The 23,822-nt window shown below is 53.9% G+C and overlaps 1 pseudogene across 1 annotated transcript; it reads right to left on the bottom strand.

The window, feature by feature from the left end:
• Nucleotides 1-7,637: 7,637 nt before the first annotated feature.
• LOC125513346 (uncharacterized) lies at nucleotides 7,638-12,727 on the bottom strand (annotated as a pseudogene). The gene is made up of 3 exons (XR_015608171.1): nucleotides 9,783-12,727; nucleotides 9,086-9,203; nucleotides 7,638-8,578 (listed from the first exon to the last, which is right to left on the bottom strand). The product of XR_015608171.1 is annotated as an uncharacterized LOC125513346 (transcript).
• Between the last annotated feature and the right edge of the window lie 11,095 nt (nucleotides 12,728-23,822).

The raw sequence follows: 23,822 nt of genomic DNA, 5'->3' as shown, positions 1-23,822 counted from the left end.
CCACCAAAAACCAATCGGGACCCTGTTCCAGCACCCTGCCGGAGGGGGGATCCATCACCGGTGTCTATCTTCATCATCCCGATGCTCTCCATGACGAGGAGGGAGTAGTTCACCCTCGGGGCTGAGGGTATGTACCAGTAGCTATGTGTTTGATCTCTCTCTCTCTCTTGTGTTCTTCATATGGCACGATCTTGATGTACCACGAGCTTTGCTATTATAGTTGGATCTTATGATGTTTCTCCCCCTCTATCTCCTTGTGATGAATTGAGTTTTCCCTTTGAAGTTATCTTATCGGATTGAGTCTTTAAGGATTTGAGAACAATTGATGTATGTCTTGCATATGCTTATCTATGGTGACAATGGGATATTCACGTGATCCACTTGATGTATGTTTTGGTGATCAACTTGCGAGTTATGTGACCTTGTGAACTTATGCATAGGGGTTGGCACACATTTTCGTCTTGACTCTCCGGTAGAAACTTTGGGGCACTCTTTGAAGTTCTTTGTGTTGGTTGAATAGATGAATCTGAGATTGTGTGATGCATATCGTATAATCATACCCGCGGATACTTGAGGAGACATTGAAGTATCTATGTGACATTAGGGTTTTGGTTGATTTGTATCTGAAGGTGTTATTTTACTACAAACTCTAGGGCTGTTTGTGACTCTTATAGGAATAGCCCAAGGGATTGATCAGAAAGAATAACTTTGATGTGGTTTCGTACCCTACAATAATCTCTTCGTTTGTTCTCCGCTATTAGTGACTTTGGAGTGACTCTTTGTTGCATGTTGAGGGATTGTTATATGATCCAATTATGTTATTATTGTTGAGAGAATTTGCACTGGTGAAAGTATGAACCCTAGGCATTGTTTCGAAGCATTGCAATACCGTTTGCGCTCACTGTTATCATTAGTTACCTTGCTGTTTTTATATTTTCAGATTACAAAAACCTGTATCTACCATCCATATTGCAGTTGTATCACCATCTCTTCTCCGAACTAGTGCACCTATACAATTTACCATTGTATTGGGTGTGTTGGGGACACAAGAGACTCTTTGCTATTTGGTTGCAGGGTTGTTTGAGAGAGACCATCTTGATCCTACGCCTCGCATGGATTGATAAACCTTAGGTCATCCACTTGAGGGAAATTTTCTACTGTCCTACAAACTCTGCACTTGGAGGCCCAACAACGTCTACAAGAAGAAGGTTGTGTAGTAGACACCACGAGACCATTGGAGCACCGCAAAGCGAGAGGCGCAGCACGCCGCACAGCAAGAGCGGATCCATTAGCGCTTGCCTACTGTCGACAGGGCATCGCAGCTGGGTACACATCCCATCAGTACCCCCATTCCTCGCTAGGAGTGGGCAGAGGCCCTCTGCGCCATACTTGCACCAAAGGCCGGCCGCGCCGTACTTGCACCGGACGCCCGTCGCATCGTTCGCATGGGTCGCGACGTTCACCTTGTCCGCAGCGCGCTCGATGCCAACGCGCTGGTCGCTAGGCTCGACCACCTCCTTGGCCCAGGTGTCCACCTGGGCGCAGTAGAGGAACATGGCCCATCGCATCCTCTAGCTGGTGATCTCTAATGAAATAGCCAACTTGGAGCTCGAGATCGCGCTCTAGATGTACCGCGAGCGTGTCAACCGCTTAGATGAACGCATGCACGAGTTCAGGCAGAGCCAAGAGCTACCGTAGGCAAGGGTTGCTGGTCATGGTCTCATGGATGCATTTTATTTTTTTGAGTCATTTCGACGTGGATCTCTATGTATTCACAGCAATCATAATATTGCTTTGTTTATTGCTCTGTTTCAATGTGTGTACTTTGTTTTCCGTTCTTATATGTTCTGTTTCAATATGTGTATATATGCTTTCCATTCTGTATATGTGGATGATAGCAACTAGATACAAATTAGTATACAAAAAAGATAGGAAATGTGTCAGGGTTTTGGGAATGGGGGTACCCAGACTTGCCTACATGCGGCCCAGGGTGTGGCTCCACCAGCGGCCTGGTACGACCCATCTTCATCAGCAAACACTCAAGACCCTCGCGAGGGGCCAAGCCTCGCGAGGCGGATGACACAAGACCTCCTCAGGGGCAGCCTCACTAGGCTGGTTCGTGAGGAGCGGAGAGATCAAGGCAAGGGGCACCTCGTGAGGTTTCCGTGACGTGAGCCATGACGACCAAGGCCAGGCGGGCGCCAGCAGGTGCAGAGTACTAGTTGCCTCTTTGGTGCTAAAGAGGCAAGCACAGGCGAGGAGTCCCGAGGCATCAGGCAAAGGTTTCCATATCGGTGCAACGAGACCAAGACCAGCAGGACGGAGGTCATTACGGAGCCCACGACGGCGTCACGGAGCCCACGACCACCTTCGAATTGGCCATTGTGGGATCCCTTCCCACCTAATATTTGGGAAGAGGACCTGGGCCTCTATAAATAGGACCAGCCACCAGCATAGAGGGGAAAGGGAACCTCATCAGTTCTGGAGAGGAACCAGACCATCCACACACGCACAAGCTCATCGAGGTCAAGAACACCTCTCCTCATGAGGCTATTCTTCCCTTGTACTTGTTCATCCCCAGCCTACAAGGCAATCCACCACACCACACTGGAGTAGGGTATTACACCACAACGGTGGACCGAACCAATATAAACTCTTGTGTCCCTTGTTCCTCGGGTTCGGCGTGCTAGGCTTTGATATTGTTGCGAGAGTGTGATCTAGGGGGAGAGAGATCTTCATGCGCACCCCAGTGTTTGAACCTCAAGGGTTTTGCTGGAACCCGTAATCTGACATTTGGCGTGCCAGGTAGGGGTGCACCGAGGTTTTCCTCCCCATTGATCGACCTGCTGTCGCCCCGCGTCTCTGATGTCTGACGATCCAAGGACCTTGGCTGACTGCTAGGCGGCCTGGCCCACTCGAGCACCTCCATCCGCTCTAGAAGACCACAACTCCGCGCTCCAGGCGGCCCGCGTGCCGCCCAACACCCGCGAGCATGGCAGCGCGGATCGACGTCTGCTGCCCTCACGCCGCGGCGTGCGCGGGCCGCCGCAAGATCCGCAAGCTACGCAGCAGTGACGGCGCCACACACCCTACGGGAACAAGCATGCGATCCGCGCCTGTGGTGGCGCGGGAGCTACTGCAATGCCGACTGATGGAGAGCGGCCGCGACGCGTTGCTGGAGCGCGTCACCGAGCTGTTGGATGCTGCAGCCAGGGGTACGCCGCCTTTCTGTTCCCTACTTACATCTCAGGTTGTGGCCAGGTCACATGACGGGCCTCGATATGCCTGCTTGCTCCCAGGTGCACCAAGAGGGCTCACCTGTCGACGTTCTAGGAACAGGGGTCCCCAGACTTGCCTGCCTGCGGCCCACAGCGTGGCTCCACCAGCGGCCCTGTACGACCCATCTTCACCAGCAAACACTCAAGACCCTCGTGAGGGGGCAAGCCTCGCGAGGCAGAAGATGCAAGACCTCCTCAGGGGCGGCCTCACCAGGCTGGCTCATGAGGGGTGGAAAGATCAAGGCAAGGGACACCTCGTGAGGTTTGTGTGACGCAAGCCATGACGATCGAAGCCAGGCGGGCGCCAGCGCGCGCAGTGTCCTCATTTCCTCTTTGGTGCTAAAGAGGCAAGCGTAGGTGAGGAGTCTCGAGGCATCAGGCAAAGGTTTCCATATTGGTGCAACATGACCAAGAACAGCAGGAAAATAGGACGGAGGTCACCGTGGATCCCAAGACGGTGTCACCACCAGAGCCTTTGGCAGACGAAGACTACTTTTGTCAGTATAGCTTGTACTAGCTGTCCCCCTTCAAATTGGCCGTTGTGGGATCCCTTCCCGCCTAATATTTGGGAAGAGGACCCAGGCCTCTATATATAGGACTAGCCACCACCGTAGAAAAGGGGAGACATCGGAGATCGATCATCTTGGACCAGATCCATTCCACCAAAGCCACCACACTCACCAAGCACAAGAGCACCTCTCCTCAGGAGGTTGTTCTTCCCCTGTAACTGTTCATCCTCATCCCAAGAGGCAATCCACCACACCACACTGGATTAGGGTATTACACCACGTTGGTGGCCTGAACCAGTATAAACTCTTGTGTCTTGTGTTCTTTGGGTCCGTCGAGCTAGGCCCTGAGATCATAGTGTGTGTGAGCTAGAGGGGGGAGAGATCTTCGTGTGCACCCCAGTGTTCGAACCTCAAGGGTTTTGCCAGAACCCGAAATCCGACATTTGGCGCGCCAGGTAGGGGTGCGCTGAAGCCTTCCCCTTCATGAATCCGCGCTTCGCCACTCCACCAAGTTCATGGTTGACGCTCGCCGGGCCGCCCTCGCCGCCTGTGTCGCTCAGATAGCCCCTGTCGGCGGGCCTCCCCGTTGTTCTCCATCACCCGCCGCCAACGCCGCCACCGGCCTAGCGGCAAACGAGCAGCAAGCTTCCTCGTTGCACCCCTCCATGCGTCAAGATGGCCGCACCGCCACCCCGTCGCTAACTCTGGCCGACTCATCGTCTCACGCTCGCCGCGCACCCACGGACGCGCAGGCCACACTGCTCATGGCATGCGAGCTTTTGTGCTACCGCCCGGTCGACGACCTCTACGAGGACTGGTTGGACCGCATCGCCGAGCTCGTCAGCGCCGCGGGGGGCTCTCCTGCACCATCCCTATTGCTGCCTCGCCCGCCCCCGGCTGCGGGCGATGTGGCTCACGGAGCGCCTTCGCCCCCTCCGCACCAAGATGGCACCCTCGCACCGAGACGTGCGGCTCATGGAGCGCCTCCGCCTCCTCTGCGTCAAGACGACGTCCTCGCTCCAAGGTGTGTGGTCCCACGGCATGATCCACCGCGCCGTGTGCCCGTGCACGAAGAAAGAAGCTGCCAAGAGGTTCCCCGTCCGCAAGAAAATGCTCCACCGCTCCCAGCACCACCATGTCAGGACCGCTTGCCATGGCAGGGCCATGCGCCACTTGCCGTGGCGGCGCAGGGGCACCAAGATCAAGCTCCGCCTCCACGATGGGCCCCGGTGGCCACGGCAGGCTGCCACGCCTTCACTCCTGAGCTGTGTAGCATCGTCTGGCCAGCCAAGTTCAAGATGGACCTGCCTCCTTGCTACAACGGCACCCCCGACCCTGCGAAGTTCTTGCAGCTCTACGAGCTAAGCATCGAGGCGGCCAACAGCAATGAAAAGGTCTTGGAGAACTGGTTTCCCATGGCTCTCAAGGACGGCCCCCGTTCATGGCTCCTAAACTTGCCCCCGGGCTCGATCTCTTCCTGGGATGAGATGCGCGACCACTTTGTCTCCAATTTCAGGGCACTCGCGACCGCCCCCCAGATGTGGGTGACCTGCGCTACATCAAGCAATAGCCGGGAGAGACCCTGCAGAAGTACATCCAGCGCTTCAACAACGTGCGCCTCAAGATCCCCAAGGTGACAGACGAGGCCATCATCTCGGCGTTTTTCGATGGCGTCCGCGACATCAAGATGAAGGAGGAGCTCGCCATCCATGAGGAGTTGTGCACGACTTTGGAGTTGTTTGACATAGCAACCAAGTGTGCAAGAGCTGAGGAGGGGCGTCTCTCCCTCCTCAAGCTCCCTGCTGCGGATCCAGAGGAGAAGAAGGCCAAGGTCAAGGACGCGAAGCACAAAGGGGTGGCCGTACTAGCGCCAGAACTAGATACCAAGCGCAACCGAGACCTCCCCGAGTCGTCCAAGGGCAGCCGTACATTCTGCACCTTCCACAACGTGCGCAGCCACAACACCAACAATTGTCAAGAGCTCAGGGCCGAGATGGACGCTTCGGTCGACGCCCCGAGCGCAACGACTGGGGCTACGGATGAGGATGTGGACGAGGTGGAGGACGTTGGGACGACCGTGGGCCACGCCAGGAATGGCGTGGCCAGCCTCGCGAGGACTGCTGGCAGGATCAGCCTCATGACGGCGCCTGGTGGGATCCGCCTCGCGAGGACCGTCCTCAGGGCAACCCTGATCTCCCTCTGTTGCCGCCGCCACCAAGGAGGAACGACGACCACCATCAGGACGAATGGGCTGGGGGCTTCCAGGAGCCGCGCGCCATCGCCTGCATCTTGGGTGGCGCTCAAGCCCCAGCTTCCCAGTGCATCTTCAAGCAGTTCTCTCACGAGGTGAATGCAGCTGATCGATTGTATTATAGTGGGGTTTTTATGCCCAAACTACGGATGTCGTGTTCTCCTCAGGGACTAGGCAAGTCAATGATCATGCTTGGATAAAGCTAGGTAACGCGGTTCAGATTATGAATGCAAGAAAATAAAACCTAAAGTAACAAGAACTAACCAAAGTTGACGACAAAGAAAATGAAAATAAGCAAAAGGGAGATTCAGATTATCTTCACTATATTTTTGGTGTTTTCTTATTACTAGAGACAACAGAAACTAACACAAAAGGGAAGTAGCATGACAAAACATGTACAGAGGGAAGTAACAAGTTTATATGACAGAAGATAGATGTTTCACACCAAAAACACACACATATGCATTTATATCACAAGAACAATAAACTAGACACCAATCATCAGCAAGTACAGAATATATATGACATATATAGCTAGTTCTTACACATCAACAAAAGTGACAATAAATTGTTCTAGTTCTTGCAGATCAACAGAGAACAACCAAACAAGCACAAGTCTAAATAATACAAGGTCTAACACATCTCTAATAAATAGAAATTACAGCGAGAGGGAGAGATACAGAGAGAGAAATTGCAGTAGGTTCAGTTTGGTGAAGAAGAACAGCAGCAAGGGTTTTGGTTCAGAAAAGAAGCAGCGAGAGAAGTGGAGGGAGCAACAGCTAGGCGGAGAAGAGAAGAGCAGCAGGGGCATGAAGAAGAAGCAGAAGCAGGGGCATGGCGAAGAGGAGCTGCAGTTGGAGAAGGAGGAGGAGCAATGACAATCTACAAGTTTTGGGTTCAGAATAGTAGCAGCAAGAGAGAGAGGCAGCAGGGAAGAGCAGCAACAGAAGGGGCAAGGGGAGAAGAAGCAGTAGTAGGGATGGGGAAGAGGAGCAGCGGCAGAAGGCAAGGTCGCGCGGGTACCCAGACACCCATCTGGTCAGGCGCGCGAGGTGTGGCGGTGGAGTGATGGCGCTGTGGTGGAGATGGTGGCGCTGGTGGAGATGAGTGAATGGATGGCTGGGTGGCGCAGGTGGATGGAGGTGATGGTGGTACTGGGTGGAGTGGTGGAGTGGTGGAGATGGAGATGATCAATTGTAAGTACAGTGGGATATTTCACCTAAACTGCGGATGTCGAAGTTCTCCTCAGGGCCTAGATGATCAGCGACGCTAAAGCTAGGTGACACAGAATTGGGTGATGAAAACTGAAAATAAAACCTAAACTAACAAGGTTGTTCCAAAAGATCATTCACAAAGAAAATGACAAACAGCAAAGGGAAATTCAGATTTTACTCAATATCTTTTTGGTATTTTCATTACTTGAGAAACTACAATACTAGCACAGGTGTTACTACTTAAACAACAAAATGAAATCAGCAAGACAAGAATACGTATAATAACAACAAGTATGACAGAGGGAAGAAACAAGGTTGTAGGACAGAATATATGTATCACATCACAAACACACACATATGTATATCTCACAGGACACCACACACATATGAAGATTACTATTTCACTAAACAAAGTATAACAGATCAAGTACTTCTCTAAGTGACAAGGTATAAACTACTCAGGGCATACTAATTAAGCATTTATATTATAAATTCTAAACTGAGCCAAGCAGCAGGATACTACACTTATCAAGACTGAACATTACATAGTATTAGTTATAACACTTCTGAAGATTACAGAAATTTGAGAGAGAGAGAGAGAGAACAGCAGCAAGATTGGGAATGGAGCAGCAGCAGGGACGTGAGGAGAAAAGCAGCAGGGACGTGAGGAGAGAAGCAGCAGGGGGCGTGAGAAGAAGAAGCAGCAGCAAAGAAAGAGGAGCAGCGAACATCAGAGTTTGGGTTCAGAGAAGAAGAAGTGGTAGCAGCAACTTGAGGTTCAGAGTAGAGAATCAGCAAAGGAGGCACAAAGAGAAGGAGCAGCAGGGGCATCAGGAAGAGAGGATCGGCAGAGAGGGATAGGTCACACGGAGGACCAGACGCCCGTGCTCGCCCTTGTCTGGTCGGGCGCGCGAGGTGCGGCGGTGGCTTGAGATGGTGGCGCTGGTGGATGAAGTTGGTGGTGAGTGGTGGATGTTTGTGGTGGGTGTGCTGATGGTGCGGAGGCGCACCACCACGCCGGCCTAGCCGTGGCGACGGCCGGAGGTGGAGAAGGAAGGGTGAGGGAGAGAGATGAGATGCCAGGCCCGAGGGGAATTGAGGCTGCCCTAGGGATTTTGATCCCCTCCTCTGATCTGCCACTTTACGATTTGGCGCTGCTACTTCTCTTCTTTCTTCCCAAGTTGGTCCTGCCATCTATAGCTTGCCCCCTTGATTACTTCAATTCTTCTCGCTCAACTCCCTTTCTTCACTTCTTTCCTGCCCTTCTCTCTTCTCAATAGCCAACTTGTCCGAATCTTGAAGTTTATAGTGCCTTTGCGCACTTTTCTGCAAAATAATCAAATGACGAGTAAATGATCTTTTAAATGATATTCATTCAAATATATCATAGTTCACGGCAAGAATGGATCGTCGGATCACAATAAATGGTGTGTTTGTGTGCCAAAATATGAATAGGAAATGTACTTATCAAGTTCCCCCACACTTAAATCTTTACTTGTCCTCAAGTAACGGCATTTGACAAGAGCAAGGTAGTGAACAGCGAACTGACTAGAGAATGTCCCAGTGAAGTAGATCTCCAAACAATGCATGCTTTGAACTTTGCTAGTGAAAATCAATGGTTAAGAGTTCTACAAAGCAGTAGGATACTAGTAAGCATGACCATTTTAAACTTTTACAATGATAAAAGAGGATCAACAAGTTTAAATGATGACTGTGCCAAATGGTTCGTAAAGAGAGCATTATCCCGAGAACAAAAAGAACTGGAATTAAATCTTGTGATTAAAACACTTATTTACAGAGATAAAGCAATGATTATATTATTATTAGACTCACCATAGGAACATACCACCGATCCTGAGAACATGGTATACACCCGGCTCGACCAATTATTAGTTTTTTTGTTTGTCTCCCCAAAGGAACATACCACCGATCCAGAGAACATGGTATACACCTGGTTCGACAATTACATTTTTTATTATTAATTACTGCCCAAGCTAACCCGATTTCACATGCCACCGATCCAGGGAACATGACATGCTACTGTAGATAGTTAGACTTATTCATTCATTCATTATTACTTATCTTAAATGAACAACACATATAAGCACAAAAACAGGAATCATCACTTCTACATGTCTGGTTCACATGCTACCGCTCTAGGGAACATAGCATACTAGTCCATAGTGGTTAGGTGATAGCTCTGAATGGGAACACACTCAGCACAAATTCAGCATCTAAACATGGTGATCTAGGTGTATCATAGTAAATGCAGAAAATGATGAAGTTTTCTAGTGTACTAGGGATTTGAGCACTCAAAACTAATAGTTCTCACTAATTTCAGCCAAGCATGCATGGTGTAGATCACTAGTTTACAAGGCATTCAGAAAACAAGTTCACAAGTTCACATCAAGCACGATGCCAAAGGTGAATTTCAGCTTGACAACAAGTAATAACTGGCTCAAGCAACCCAACTAGCAATTGAATTCAGCATGTATTTATGATGTTCAGAATGGGTCATGAAACAGCTCACCGGGCACTATGAAGTAGCACTCGCTCGATCATCTCACCAACTACATCTCTTGCATTGTGACTCCCCTGCTTTTGCTTCTCTATCCTCATGCTCTCTATCCTCGTGCATGCTCCAGCTTCTCTCTTCCTTGTATGTGCCCATTGCTTCTCCTCTTCACCATGCTCTAAATCCACCGGGGTCCCAAGGAATGTCACCTCGAACCTGGTCAGCATGTAGTGAACGATGCAGTAGCAAAAACCTGAAAGAGCACTCGACAAAAGAGACCATACAAGTGAAAGGGGTAATGCCCTCTAAATCATCAATAGAGTACCCAATTACATAAGCATAGCTATAAAGAACATGACAAGTATGATACGAATCAACAAGCTCAATACTAACATGAGGATGATATTTATAATTAAGCATAGGACTAGCACGAGGAAAGTAACTATGATCATCACAAATGAGAGTACTGCCACTAACAGGGTATATATCATCATATCCAAGCAAATGAGTTTTCAAATCAATCTTAAGTGATGGCATCATGCAATGCAAGGTAGTAGCAAACAAATCATATGGAGACATGTCATTAAGAGGATTGAATGAACCTAACAAATCACACTCTTGTATGACAATAGGCAAATGAATCTCAGGTTCTTCATCTTCATCTACAACAACTTCTTTTACTTCTCCAGGAGTGATAGGCAACGGATCTTCATCTTGATCACTTGGGCATTCAAGCTCTGTTCCATCTTGTTCCTTGACTTCGAGAATTTCTTCTTGGATATGAAGTATCTCTTATGAAGGTGTTGGAACCTCACATGTATCAAGAGATATCCCAGAAACACTCAGCTCAAGCTGTGAAGAAATAGTGCTCCCAGCGTTAATGTTCTTCTCAATCTTCCTTACTTCTTCCACTAGCTCTTTTCCACTCATGATCTTCTTCATTTCCTCTAGTATCACCGGCCTAATTGGATCATCTTCGGCACTCCAAGTGAACTCGAGACTAAGCAATGTGAGCTTGTCTATATCATCAAAGTCATCTTGTGTGGGCACTTGTGTTGAAGGTGTTGGTTGACCAAATGGAGGACCATTTAACTCCATTGGCAACATCTCCCGGTGTTGAGGTATATGATTAGGAGGTGAATAGAATTGTTGTGGCGCATAGTTGTTGCTCTCCTCATTGTACCTAAATCCCTGCATATGATTACTAGAAGCAAATGGTGACATCTCAGGGTTGTTGCTCCTATATGACATATTCTAGTTTTCAGGCCACCCATATGAGCAATTGTTTTGGTATGAGCTAGGCTGTGGGGCAAAGTTCATGCCATAACAATCGGGAGAGTGAGAGTAACCACGCTGACATTCAGCGGGTGAATGGCCCTGAAATCCACAAATATGGCATGTAGGAGCAACATAAGGATGGCCTCTAGAATAAGGATCATAAGAGCTAGGCCTATCTTCAAAAACTACTTCTCGCTGCCGAGCTAAATCATCTAATCGATGGGAAATCTTACTAATCAGTTCTTGAATACTTTCTGTGCTATTTGTAGTGTTGCTCGCATAAGCATGATGATCTGAATAGTAAGCCATATCTGAAAAGATGCAATAACCTGCAGAATAACCAAGAAAAGAAAGAGAAAATAACTGGAACAATGGTTAGGGGTTAGAGATATATCACACACACACATATATATAGCACAAAAGAAAAAACAAGTAAAACCTAGTCTATAGCCTAACATGGTCACTCTACGCTACTCCCCGGCAACGGCGCCAAAATGATCAATTGAAATACAGCGGGATATTTCACCCAAACTGTGGATGTCGAAGTTCTCCTCAGGGCCTAGACGATCAGCGACGACGCTCGGCTAAAGCTAGGTGACACAGAATTGGGTGATGAAAACTGAAAATAAAACCTAAACTAACAAGGTTGTTCCCAAAGATCATTGACAAAGAAAATGACAAATAGCAAAGGGAAATTCAGATTTTACTCAATATCTTTTTGGTATTTTCATTACTTGAGAAACTATAATACTAGCACAGGTGTTACTACTTAAACAACAAAAGGAAATCAGCAAGACAAGAATATGTATAATAACAACAAGTATGACAGAGGGAAGAAACAAGGTTGTAGGACAGAATATATGTATCACATCACAAACACACACATATGTATATCTCATAGGACACCACACACATATGAAGATTACTATTTCACTAAACAAAGTATAACAGATCAAGTACTTCTCTAAGTGACAAGGTATCAACTACTCAGGCCATACTAATTTAGCATTTATATTATAAATTCGAAACTGAGCCAAGCAGCAGGATACTACACTTATCAAGACTGAACATTACATAGTATTAGTTATAACACTTCTGAAGATTATAGAAATTTGAGAGAGAGAGAGAGAGAGAACAGCAGCAAGATTGGGAATGGAGCAGCAGTAGGGATGTGAGGAGAAAAGCAGCAGGGACGTGAGGAGAGAAGCAGCAGGGGGCATGAGAAGAAGAAGCACCATCAAAGAAAGAGGAGCAGCGAACAACAGAGTTTGGGTTCAGAGAAGAAGAAGTGGCAGCAGCAACTTGAGGTTCAGAGCAGAGAATCAGCAAAGGAGGCGCAAAGAGAAGGAGCAGCAGGGGCATCAGGAAGAGAGGATCGGCGGAGAGGGAGAGGTCACGCGGAGGACCAGACGCCCGTGCTCGCCCTTGTCTGGTCAGGCGCGCGAGGTGAGGCGGTGGCTTGAGATGGTGGCGCTGGTGGATGAAGTTGGTGGTGAGTGGTGGATGTTTGTGGTGGGTGTGCTGATGGTGCGGAGGCGCACCACCACGCCGGCCTAGCCATGGCGGCGGCCGGAGGTGGAGAAGGAAGGGTGAGGGAGAGAGATGAGATGCCAGGCCCGAGTGGAATTGAGGTTGCGCTAGGGATTTTGATCCCCTCCTATGATCTGCCAATTTACAAGTTGGCCCTGCTACTTCTCTTCTTTCTTCCAAAGTTGGTCCTGCCATCTATAGCTTGGCTCCTTGATTACTTCAATTTTTCTCGCTCAACTCCCTTTCTTCACTTCTTTCCTGCCCTTCTCTCTTCTCAATAGCCAACTTGTCCGAATCTTGAAGTTTATAGTGCCTTTGCGTACTTTTCTGCAAAATAATCAAATGACGAGTAAATGATCTTTTATATGATTTTCATTCAAATATACCATAGTTCACGGAAAGAATGGATCGTTGGATGACAATAAATAGTGTGTTTGTGTGCCAAAATATGAATAGGAAATGTACTTATCAGCAGCCCTCCCCAAGATCGGGGCCACACGCCCGCTCAGATGATCCAAGTACGCCATCACCATTAGCTCGGCGGACCAACTCAAATGCGCGGCAACCGCCAGCGTTCTCCCGATGCTCTGTTCACCCGTCATCAGCAATGTCCAAGTCACCAAGTCCCTCATCGACGGCGGCGCAAGGCTCAGTGTCCTGTCCGTCGAGATGTTCGATAGCCTTCAAGTGCCGTACGATCAGCTCCGGCCCACCAAGCCCTTCTCAGGAGTGACTGACTGCTCCACCACCCCGATAAGCCAAGTTCGTCTCCCTGTTACCTTCGGTCAGCGCGACAACTACCACACCGAGCTCATCGACTTCGACGTCGCCCACATCCGTCTGTCGTATAACGCCATCCTTGGGTACCCAGCGCTAGCCAAATTCATGGCAGTCACCCACCATGGCTACAACGTCCTCAAGATGTCGGGAAGCTGCGGAATCATCACGGTCCCCTAGGAAGAAAGGTACACGGTGTGCTCCCTCGAGCACGCCTTCCAAGCTGCAGTAGTCGAAGACCCCGGCAACGCATATGTGCAGTACCCTCCTGAGGCCAACCCCAAGAAGAAGAAGAAGAAGCTACTCTGCATTGGTCCTCAAGGGAGCGGCGCCTCCAGCGGCGCCACCTCAAGATCTGCGCCCGCGCCTGGGGTGCCTCCCTTCCTCGCATAGGGAAGCGTGCCCGACGCCTTCCTCGGGCAGGGCTCAGGGGCTCCCTTCTGGAGGGCCTCAGACCTGGCCAACATCACGAGGGAGGCGCTCGGGCACCACGTGGAGGCGTGCTTCGCAGCACGTTTCCCTTAGGAGGACACCGGGCGAGGAGCGCATGGCGCTCAGGAGTTCATCGTCAAGACCGCTCAGGAGCTTCAGGAAGCAACGGCAATACGCGGCGACCGCCGCCCACCTGGCGCTACTCCCCATCCAAGTGAGGGTGGAGAGCTGCGCGTCTGCATCGACATCCCGGGGCTCAACAGGGCCGCATCTCAAGAGTGCTTCTGGCCTTCGCGTGCTGGACGGTGTGAGGGTCCGCCTCACAGCTACGTTTGCATGTGGTTCGGCCTGCTGAGTGTGGCGCCCGCCTTCCAGCGCAACCTGCGGAGCATCCTAGCAGGTCAGGAGGCCAGGCATCACGCAGTCTTAGCGGAGATGGAGACGGTCCTCAAGAGGCCACCAGAGCCTCCAGAGCCTCCCGAGGCTCTGGGTCTTGACGGCTCGTGAGGAGCGACTTCTTCATCACGTGTCTTCAGCTACCCCAACACTCCTTCGACAACCAAACCAGGTGACATTTTCCAAGTTTATTTAGCTGGGAGCGCCCCCTGGGCTGCATCATTCCCAGGCCGCGTGGGTCTGTCCCCGCGGCACGTATCCACCTGCATCTTTAGTTCACCCTGCCGGGGCGCCCCTCGGGCTGCATCATCCCCAGGCCGCTCGATTCTGATCCAGTGGCATGTATCGTTCTTGCATTTACCTAAGCCAGTCTGCTTCTCATGCGTAATCTATCTATGGTCATCAGCGCCTGCTCGATTATCCCCAGCCACGGGAACCTCTCATGCCGGCACGGCGCTTGCGCTTGAGTTCGTCCCTGCAACACTGACAAATCTGAGCGGTCGAGCTCTGGCTCGTGGCACGCTCGCACACGCCACCTCACCAGGCCCTCAGTGCCTTCACCACCTTGCGAAACAACCAGTGGCGGACCAGCAATCACCATGGCAATTTGTGCCCTTCCTCGCGCTAACTTGCAGGAACCTCCTGAGGACTACATCGGGCGGTATCATGGGCTCTCTCTCTCTCTTCTCCCATGCAATTCGCTTGCGCGTTAAAAGGGGGGCTCCTGAGCATTGTGACTTAGGAGCTCTTACTGGCTCTCCAGCCCTCACCCACTGGCCTTGACCACGGCATCGCGACCTGGCGTACCAGCGATGGCTGAGCTCACTCGAGGGCCGGGACCTGAGGACGTAGAGCACACAGAAGAGCATGGAGAAGAGGAGGAGGCTCACACGGGCCTAACCTAGCTACTCAACAGCGGCCGATGCACAAGTCTGGCGCAACACGAGGAACCAGCTTCGGAATGCCAAGATAAGTCTCGCGCCTGGATCAACCCAGCGCTACAGAATAAGATCCTCGCCTTTCGCTGCCCTGCTGCGGCAGCATCGCCTCCCTTTCCCATCCTCGGGTAGCTGCTTGCATGCTAAAGGGGACCTCTTGAGCATCGCGCCTCAGGAGCTCTTATTGGACCTCGAGCCACTCACCTCCTAGCCTTGACCACGCCATCGCGACCTGGCATACCAGCGACGGCTGCAGCCTGCCTGGGGACCGGGACCTGTCGGCGTAGAGCACCAAGCTGCCGCGGGATTGGAAAGGGGAGACCGAGCCTTAGCAGGATACGCGTTCGCAAGTTTTTATATAAAGGATAATATCAACAAAAGACACCGCAGACCCTTTACATGCCCCCACGGGGTCCGTTTCAATTCCTCGCATGGAACAAAAGGAGGGAGTTCCTATCTACACGTGCCTAACGTCGCCGACGCCATCATCAACAGTGGGCCTCTGGAGGTCGGTGCCAACCCCATCCAGATCAGCGACGGCGGCGGCCGGATGCTGCAGCCTCGCTCCGGGCATGGTGAGAGCTCGGGGGCACGTAGCTATCGTCGCTTGTCTCCGAAGTCTCGGCAAGCTCGGGAGAGTCGCTGGACCACCAGGAGTCACCATTGTCGCTGGAGGAGCTGTTGCGAAGCCCGGCGGCAGGCTCAACATTGGCCGCTGCGCCGTCCTGACGACCCCCTTCGGGGCAACACTCCAAGCGGCGGCCTTCCTGGTCGAAGACCTTGAAGAACATCGTGGAGGCGCCGTCAAACTTGAAGTGGATGGCGACGGCGCCTTCCGCACGGCAGACTCGGGCGACCTTGCCCCACCCGTGAGTCATGAAGATATTCCCAGAGGAGACGGCTTCAACCTCCGCTCCAGTCACCGAGGCATCGCAGTCGGTGTGTTGCAACCAAAGCTCGAGGGGGGCCCCCAGCAGCGAAGAATTGCGGGAAACGAATCCAAGTGCGCGGAGGCATCGCCGCCCACAGCACGAACTCGCGTGAGGAGTGTGCGGCATGGACCCCTGGGGCGATGGCGTGCGTCACCGCGGCGCGGCGACCATGGCCCTGGCGCGGGCGACGGTGTTCGTCGCCCCTCCCTGCGGAACCCGCAACTTGGGCATACGAGGGCAACGGATACCCGGGAGGTGGCTGCTCGTACCATGGCCGCGACACTTCCGGCCTCACGATGATGTCGCGACGATGAGACAGCCTCTTCTTCGGCGGGAGTGGCTCGGGCTCGTTAAGGGGAGTCTTTCCCTTTTCCGCGGCCGAGAACCTCCATATCGGCGCCATGGTCAATGCAGCGAGCAGTGAAGCGAGGAAGAAGAAGGAGCGGGAGAAGCAAAGGAATAGATGGGTGACAGGGGCTCCGCTCCCCTCTTCCCATTCATAGCCAAGGGGAGGTCAACTGCCGAGCTCCACAATCTAAGGTAATAATGATCTTCTCTGCATGCAGCAAGGACTCGTCAAGTCGGGCAGTTATCGAGGCAGCGTGGGGAAGCGGAGACACCCACGTCCAATCAGTCGCCCGCACCAACCATGGCCGCATGCTGTTGGGGCCCACGGTGCTCCGCACTTGCCCTTTGGCTTCGCCTCGAAGCCAAGCCCGAGTGCGCCTTGGGCCCGGGGGCTACTGTTGGCATTCTGGGAATGGGGGTCCCCAGACTTGCCTGCTCGCGGCCCACAGCGTGGCTCCACCAGCGGCCCTGTATGGCCCATCTTCACCAGCAAACACTCAAGACCCTCGCGAGGGGCCAAGCCTCGCGTGGCGGACAACGCAAGACCTCCTCAGGGGCGGCCTCACCAGGCTGGCTCGCGAGGGGCGGAGAGATCAAGGCTAGGGACACCTCGCGAGGTTTGTGTGACGCAAGCCATGACAACTGGAGCCAGGCAGGCGCCAGCTCGTAGTGTCCTCGTTTCCTCTTTGGTGCTAAAGAGGCAAGCGCAACCGAGGAGCCCCGAGGCAGCAGGTAAAGGTTTCCATATCGGTGCAACACGACCAAGACCAGCAGGACAGAGGTCACCGTGGAGCCCAAGACGGCATCACCACCAGAGCCTTTGGCAGACAAAGACTACTTTTATCAGGATAGCTTGTACTAGTTGTCCCCCTTCAGATTGGCCGTTGTGGGATCCCTTCCCGCCTAATATTTGCGAAGAGGACTCGTGCCTCTATATATAGGACTAGCCACCACCGTAGAAAAGGGGAGACATCAGAGATCACTCATCTTGGACCAGATCCATTCCACCAAAGCCACCACACTCACCAAGCACAAGAGCACCTCTCCTCAGACGCTGTTATTCCCTTGTAACTATTCATCCTCAGCCCAAGAGGAAATACACCACACCACACTGGAGTAGGGTATTACACCACATTGGTGGCCAGAACCAGTATGAACTCTTGCGTCTTGTGTTCTTTGGGTCCATCAAGCTAGGTCGTGAGATCATGGTGTGTGCGAGCTAGAGGGGGAGAGATCTTCGTGCACACCCCAGTGTTCGAACCTCAAGGGTTTTGCCGGAACCCGAAATCCGACATCGCTAGCGCCAGCACGGTTGGCGATGCCGGACATCCGACCGCGCCCTTGCCTCCTCCCGGGGGCGTAGGTGTAGGCGTTGCTCCTCACGGTCCCAATCGAGCACCACCCTACAGCCACCAGGGAGGTGCACCGAGCTCGGTGGCGTGGGGAACATGGCGCCTCGGCGGGGGTTCCAGAGAGGCAGCTCAGGAAGCATATGTGCCCCGCATGGTGGATCAGGAGTACATGCCAGAAGACGACCCCTGCTTGTTCCTCGAGCCGGGCTAGGAAGAAGAGATGCTGGAAGCTGAGGCCTTCCATGAGCCACCCAGGAGCCTCACCGACCCCGCCAACGACAACCACCGCAGGGTAACACTGGTATCTCAGGAGCAGGCTTACGCTAACCATGGGTCGCAGGTGGACCAGGCCGCAACAGCGGACGGCGACGCTAGCACGGCAGCCCCACTCCAGTCAGGGGCAGTGCACTGGGGGCTGCACGAAAGGGGTCCGGAGCAAGGCCCTCCCACAAGTCACGCGAGGCAAGGTGTCGTCCGGAGGTAGGTCCTCTACCGGGGAGGCGCCGGCGAGCCCTCCCCCCGGCAGAGGGTCCGTCGTTGCCGAGGGCGCCACTAGTGTCCCCTTTGCCCCTTTGGCATCGTCCTGGTTTCCGGACGCCCCAGTGGTGGTCGAGGGTGGCCCAAGGCGGGGCCCTCGTCTGGCGATATGAAGCAAGGCTCATGCCTGTGAAGGTCTCCGCCCGTGACACTCTCACATAATAATGAGTGGAGCTGTACACGCCCCGGAGTCTCTGAAGAGTCGCCCTCGTGCCTCGGGGGCTCCCTCCCACATTCTAGTGGAAGCACCATGCTCACCGCTGGCCGTCGACATAGTCCCCCAATGACTACGCTCACGGCCAGCGAAAGCACTAGGCTCCCCGCTGGTGAGAAGACAAGAAGAGCTAGGTGCCGAACGCGGCCATTTGCTTTCAACCCCTTTTCTGTAACTCGATTTGTCGTCTTTTGGATTTGAACTCGTAGTCGTATTTTCATTGACAAAGCATGGGGGCATCTTTTCTCGTTCACGCTGGTTTCTTGAGTTTTCTGGCTCCGTGCCTTGCTTCGAGGCCAGCGCCTACTGCCCCTCCCTTGCGAGCGCCTCACGAACGGGGGCTGGGCGTGGTATGCGCGTGCATCTCACCGTGATCTAACGCTTGCCTATCGCAAGGCCCTCTCGGACGGACCAGCGGGCTCCTCAGAAGCCCGAAACCTTGCGAGCCCGTGGAGGACTCCCCTCGAGAGAACTACACATCAACAACTACAAGGCCAGTCCGAGGCCCGCCTGGACCGAGGTAAGTTATACAGCAAGCTCGCGGAGGAACTGGAGAACCCACAAAAGTACGCCTTGAGTCTGGCTCAGGAAGTAAAACAATAGTCTGTTTACATGAGGGGCTCCCCCCCAAATGCACTTACATCTTCAGGGGCCACACCAAAGCTTTTGTGTGCAGGTTCTAAACAAAGAGCGCGAGCTCAATCGGACATGTCGCTCGCATCATCTTCCGAATATCTCTCGGACATGCTGCCGGCGTCATCGCCAGTGTCGTCTTCACCATCATCGACCACATCGCCTCCATCCACCATGTCCACCACTGCGTCATCGCCGGTAGCGAAAGCTCTGACCAGAGCATCCACATTATCATCCACCCAGCGTGCCAGGTTGTCCCGGATAGCTCCGGGCACTGGGGCGATGGTGGCGTCGAAGTCGAAGTTGGGGTCGGCATTCTGAAGATGGCTGAAGACGCGGGAGAATGCACGCCCAAGGAGGCCTCGGCTCTTTTTGTCCACAAGCTCGCGAGCCCTCTCGGCCCGGTCCTCCAGGCGCGTCACGACATCCGTGAAGAAGCGGAGGTGGCTGGCGTAGTCTTCTGCGTGGGGATGAGGGGCGTGTTCATCACAAATGGCGCCTAGCGCCCGGTTGGCCCTCGTCCTGAGGTCTCGAAGCATGGGGTATGCTCGCGCTGCAACGTCTATTGGCGGATCGCCTCCTCCCTGATCTGCTGCGTGAGGGGCTCAACAGCGGTAACTCGCTGCCAAAGCGAGGCCAGTTTAGCACGGGCAGAGGCCAACTTGGCCTGCATAGAGACCAAGGCAGCTGTAGCGGCCTTCTCGTGCTGCTCCGCCTCAGCCAACCTTGACCTGAGGGCAGTGGACCTGCCCTCAGCTTTAGCTTCCATGAGCTTCAACTTCAGGTCGTACCTATTGGCAAGATCAGTGCGAGCCTCCACCACCTTGTGGTCCACTTCCTCCTGGATCCTGGCCTCGCGCGCTAGCGGCATCTTCCGCCTGAGCAACCTGACGCTCCCTAGTCTCCAACCGCTCAAGCTCGAGGCTGCGCTCTGTGGCCTCCAGCATTAGCGCTTCCTCGCGCTTCAAGATATCTTCCTCCTTGGACGGTGCCCCCTTCATCGACGCCAAGGTAGCTCTACGCGCCTCCACTTGCTGCTCTAGGGAGGCATTCAGGGTCTGTAGATCCTGCGTGCGCTTCTCGGTGACCTCGCGGCGGTGGACTGCCTCCCTGGCCTCCTCCAAGGCTCGGGCGCTGGCCTCACGCGAGATCGTGAGGGATGCCTCGGCTTTCGCATTGGCGTGCTCACGCTGGAGGCGCCCATGGTTGATGGCCACCTTCAATTGACACCATTCATCCACTAGCCGAAGACCCTCAGTTTCAAGGCGGGCATCACGAGGTCTTCCCCAAGCCGGCTCAGCGCACCCATCGCTTCCCGGAAAGCTCGTGACGGACAGCACCCCGCCTGTGCGCAAGCTCGAATGCACGACCGGGTCCGTCTTCCACGTCGGGTGTCATTGAAGAGGTTTGAGGTGGCAGGCCTCCTCCCAGCAGGGGGCTGGAGGCCGACGCCTTCACAGTCAACCTTCGGGCCCAGACGTGGGCCCAGAGGGGTGGAGGCTCGTTACCCAAAGGAGAGGCTAGAGCCGAGGCCACCCAGCTGCGGTCAATAACCACAGGAGGAGCCCTTGGCACACTTCCCTCATCCCAGGCAAGGCCGAGAAGGACGGACAGCAAGAATGCGGGGTCCAGACTCCAAGCCGGCGTGCTTGCCTCTCTGGCCGACCCCGCACCAAGTACGACAGGCTAGCTTGGGGCGCTCAAGGTCAGCAGAGGACTCGAAGCAGGAGGAGGTTGCTTCTCGGGAGACTTCGTCGCCTTAGCGGAAGGGACCCTAAGAAACCATAGTCATGAGGGGAAGCAGTACTCGAGAAATTACAAAGATAAGGTACTCACTCGTTAATAGCAATGTACTTCCTCTGCTTCAATGGTTGGAAGGCGTCACCACTGCAGCTTGGAGACCTCCTCCTCTTGCGGAGCGCCGTGAAGTTTGGTCGGAGCCGGCCGAAGCCCTGGGCACAGTCACCAAGGCCGGGCACGGATGGTGTGACTCCTGAGGAGGCGACCTCAGGGGTGCTGGACCGTGCGGAGACCTCGGTACTCGCCTCGTGGTGGTTCACCGGGGTCTCGGGAGCCCCGGCCTCAGGAGCGTCAGACTGCGTCGTACCCCAGGCCGCTTCCTCAGGATGGCTCTCCAGGGTCCTGGAGGACGGCACCTCAGGAGTCCCGAGTGGTGCCGGCTCCTCAGCAGCAGCGTCGCCATCGCTCGGCAGCGACCACCCCCTTGCGCCCGCTCCTGGGGCGGGCATCGCGCTCACAGCAAGCAGGGGGGCCACGAAGACAGGGCTCTCGTGAGGCCCTTCAAGGCCAACTAGGCGTAGTCCCCATTCGTCGAAAAGGGGCATATGCTTCACAAACTCCACCTTGTTTGAGCAGCAAAACAGGAGGCAGCCCTCCTCCGGCAGGTCAGCTGGCGTCGGGTCGCCAGTCAGGAGCTCAAGCACCGTGCGCCGCGCCTTAGGAGGAAGGGCCGGGGCCTGAAGCCTCATGCGGTCCTCGTAGCCAGAGAAGGTCCACATCTGCCGGGAGTGGCGCTGAAGCGGAGCGATGCGGCACCTGATGAACTCCTTCACCACCATGGGCACCGTCACTCCGAGGTCCTTCAGCCTGGCAAGCCGGAGCCAGACATGGGCGAGCCGCCGATCGGTGAGCTTTGCGTGCCCCCAACCGGAGCTCGGAGCAACTGGAATCCGGGGGAGCAGCAGCAGGGGGCTGAGCACGCCAATGTCCACGAACACCCACCTCTTCCTGAAGCCTCTGATGACCGGCGAGAGATCAAAGTCAATCCCCGAGCCGGCCGTCGCCGCGACGGCCTGGAGGGATACACACCCTGAGCGCTCGAGAGGATCTGCCAGGTGCAGCGAGAAGAAGTGGCGAAGTAGGGCGATGGAAGGGGCAATGCCCACCATGGCTTCGCAGACAAAGGCAAAGACAACAAGGAGGATGATGGATTGGGGATTGAGATGCAGCGCGTTGATCTAGTAGTGCGAGAGCACCGCATTGAAGAAATTGCAGAAGGGGGGAATCAAGCGTGCCCAGAGGGCGTGAAGATGGATGGGGACCTCAGTGGCCGTCCTGTCGACTTCGGCGCGGGAAGCAGGCCAGGCCACCATCGCCCCCACTCATTGAAATCGGCTGCAAGCGTCGGGCGCACCTTGCCCATCGCCTCTTGGTTGAGCACCACCGACCGCTCGATGGCGGGCTCGAAGGTCGGCATCACGGGGGCCGAGGTACGGGACTCCTTCTTTCCCCTCTTCTTCCGACTTGGTGCCATGGCGGCGGGGGAGTTGGTGTCAGATTGGACCCGGGGAAGAGATCTGCTGCTTTCGAAAGATGAGGGAGCGGCGGAGAGTGCTGCCTGTAAAGGAGACAGAGCTACGAAGACGACGGTGGTTGCCTAGCCAGGTGGAAATCGAGGCTGTGTGGGGAAGTGGAGGCACCCACATCCCGTCAGTTGCCATGCGTCAATCAAGGCCGCAGGTTATTGGGGCCCGCGGCGCTCCGCACTTGCCCCTTGGCTTCGCCACGAAGCCAGGTACGAGCGCGCCTTCGTCCCGGGGGCTACTGTCGGCGTTCTGGGAACGGGGGTACCCAGACTTGCCTGCCTGCGGCCTAGGGCGTGGCTCCACCAGCGGCCTGGTACGGCCCATCTTCATCAGTAAACACTCAAGACCCTCGCGAGGGGCCAAGCCTCGCGAGGCAGACGACACAATACCTCCTCAGGGGCGGCCTCACTAGGCTGGCTCGCGAGGAGCGGAGAGATCAAGGCAAGGGCCACCTTGTGAGGTTTCTGTGACGTGAGCCATGATGACCAAAGCCAGGCGAGCACCAGTGGGCGCAAAGTACCAGTTACCTCTTTGGTGCTAAAGAGGCAAGCACAGGCAAGGAGTCCCAAGGAATCAGGGAAAGGTTTCCATATCGGTGCAACGAGACCAAGACTAGCAGGACAGCAGGACGAAGGTCATCACGGAGCCCACGACGGCGTCACCACCAGAGCCTTTGGCAGGCGAAGACCACCTTTTGTCAGGATAACTTGTACTAGTTGTCCCCCTTCGAATTGGCCATTGTGGGATCCCTTCCCGCCTAATATTTGGGAGGAGGACCCGGGCCTCTATAAATAGGACCAGCCACCACCATAGAGGGAAGAGGGAACCTCATCAGATCTGGAGAGGAACTAGACCATCCACACACGCACAAGCTCATCGAGCTCAAGAACACCTCTCCTCAGGAGGCCGTTCTTCCCTTGTACTTGTTCATCCCCGGCCTACAAGGCAATCCACCACACCACACTAGAGTAGGGTATTATGATACGTCCATTTTGCATCATGCTTTTATATTGATATTTATTGCATTATGGGCTGTTATTACACATTATGTCACAATACTTATGCCTATTCTCTCTTATTTTACAAGGTTTACATGAAGAGGGAGAATGCCGGCAGCTGGGATTCTAGGCTGGAAAAGGAGCAAATATTAGAGACCTATTCTGCACAGCTCCAAAAGTCCTGAAACTTCATGGAAGACATTTTCAGAATATATAAAAAATATTCAGTGGAAGAGATTCACCAGGGGGGCCACACCCTGCCCACGAGGGTGGGGGCGCGCCCTACCCCCCTGGGCGCGCCCCCTACCTCGTGGGCCCCCTGGTGGCCCTCCGGTGGCCATCTTCTGCTATATGAAGTCTTTCG

This window comes from Triticum urartu, chromosome 6A, assembly GCF_056163025.1.
Source record: "Triticum urartu cultivar PI428250 chromosome 6A, HENAU_Tu73, whole genome shotgun sequence".
Lineage (NCBI taxonomy): Eukaryota > Viridiplantae > Streptophyta > Magnoliopsida > Poales > Poaceae > Triticum > Triticum urartu.
The sequence above is the reverse complement of the archived record's forward strand: the minus strand, read 5'-3'. Positions and strand labels throughout refer to the sequence as shown.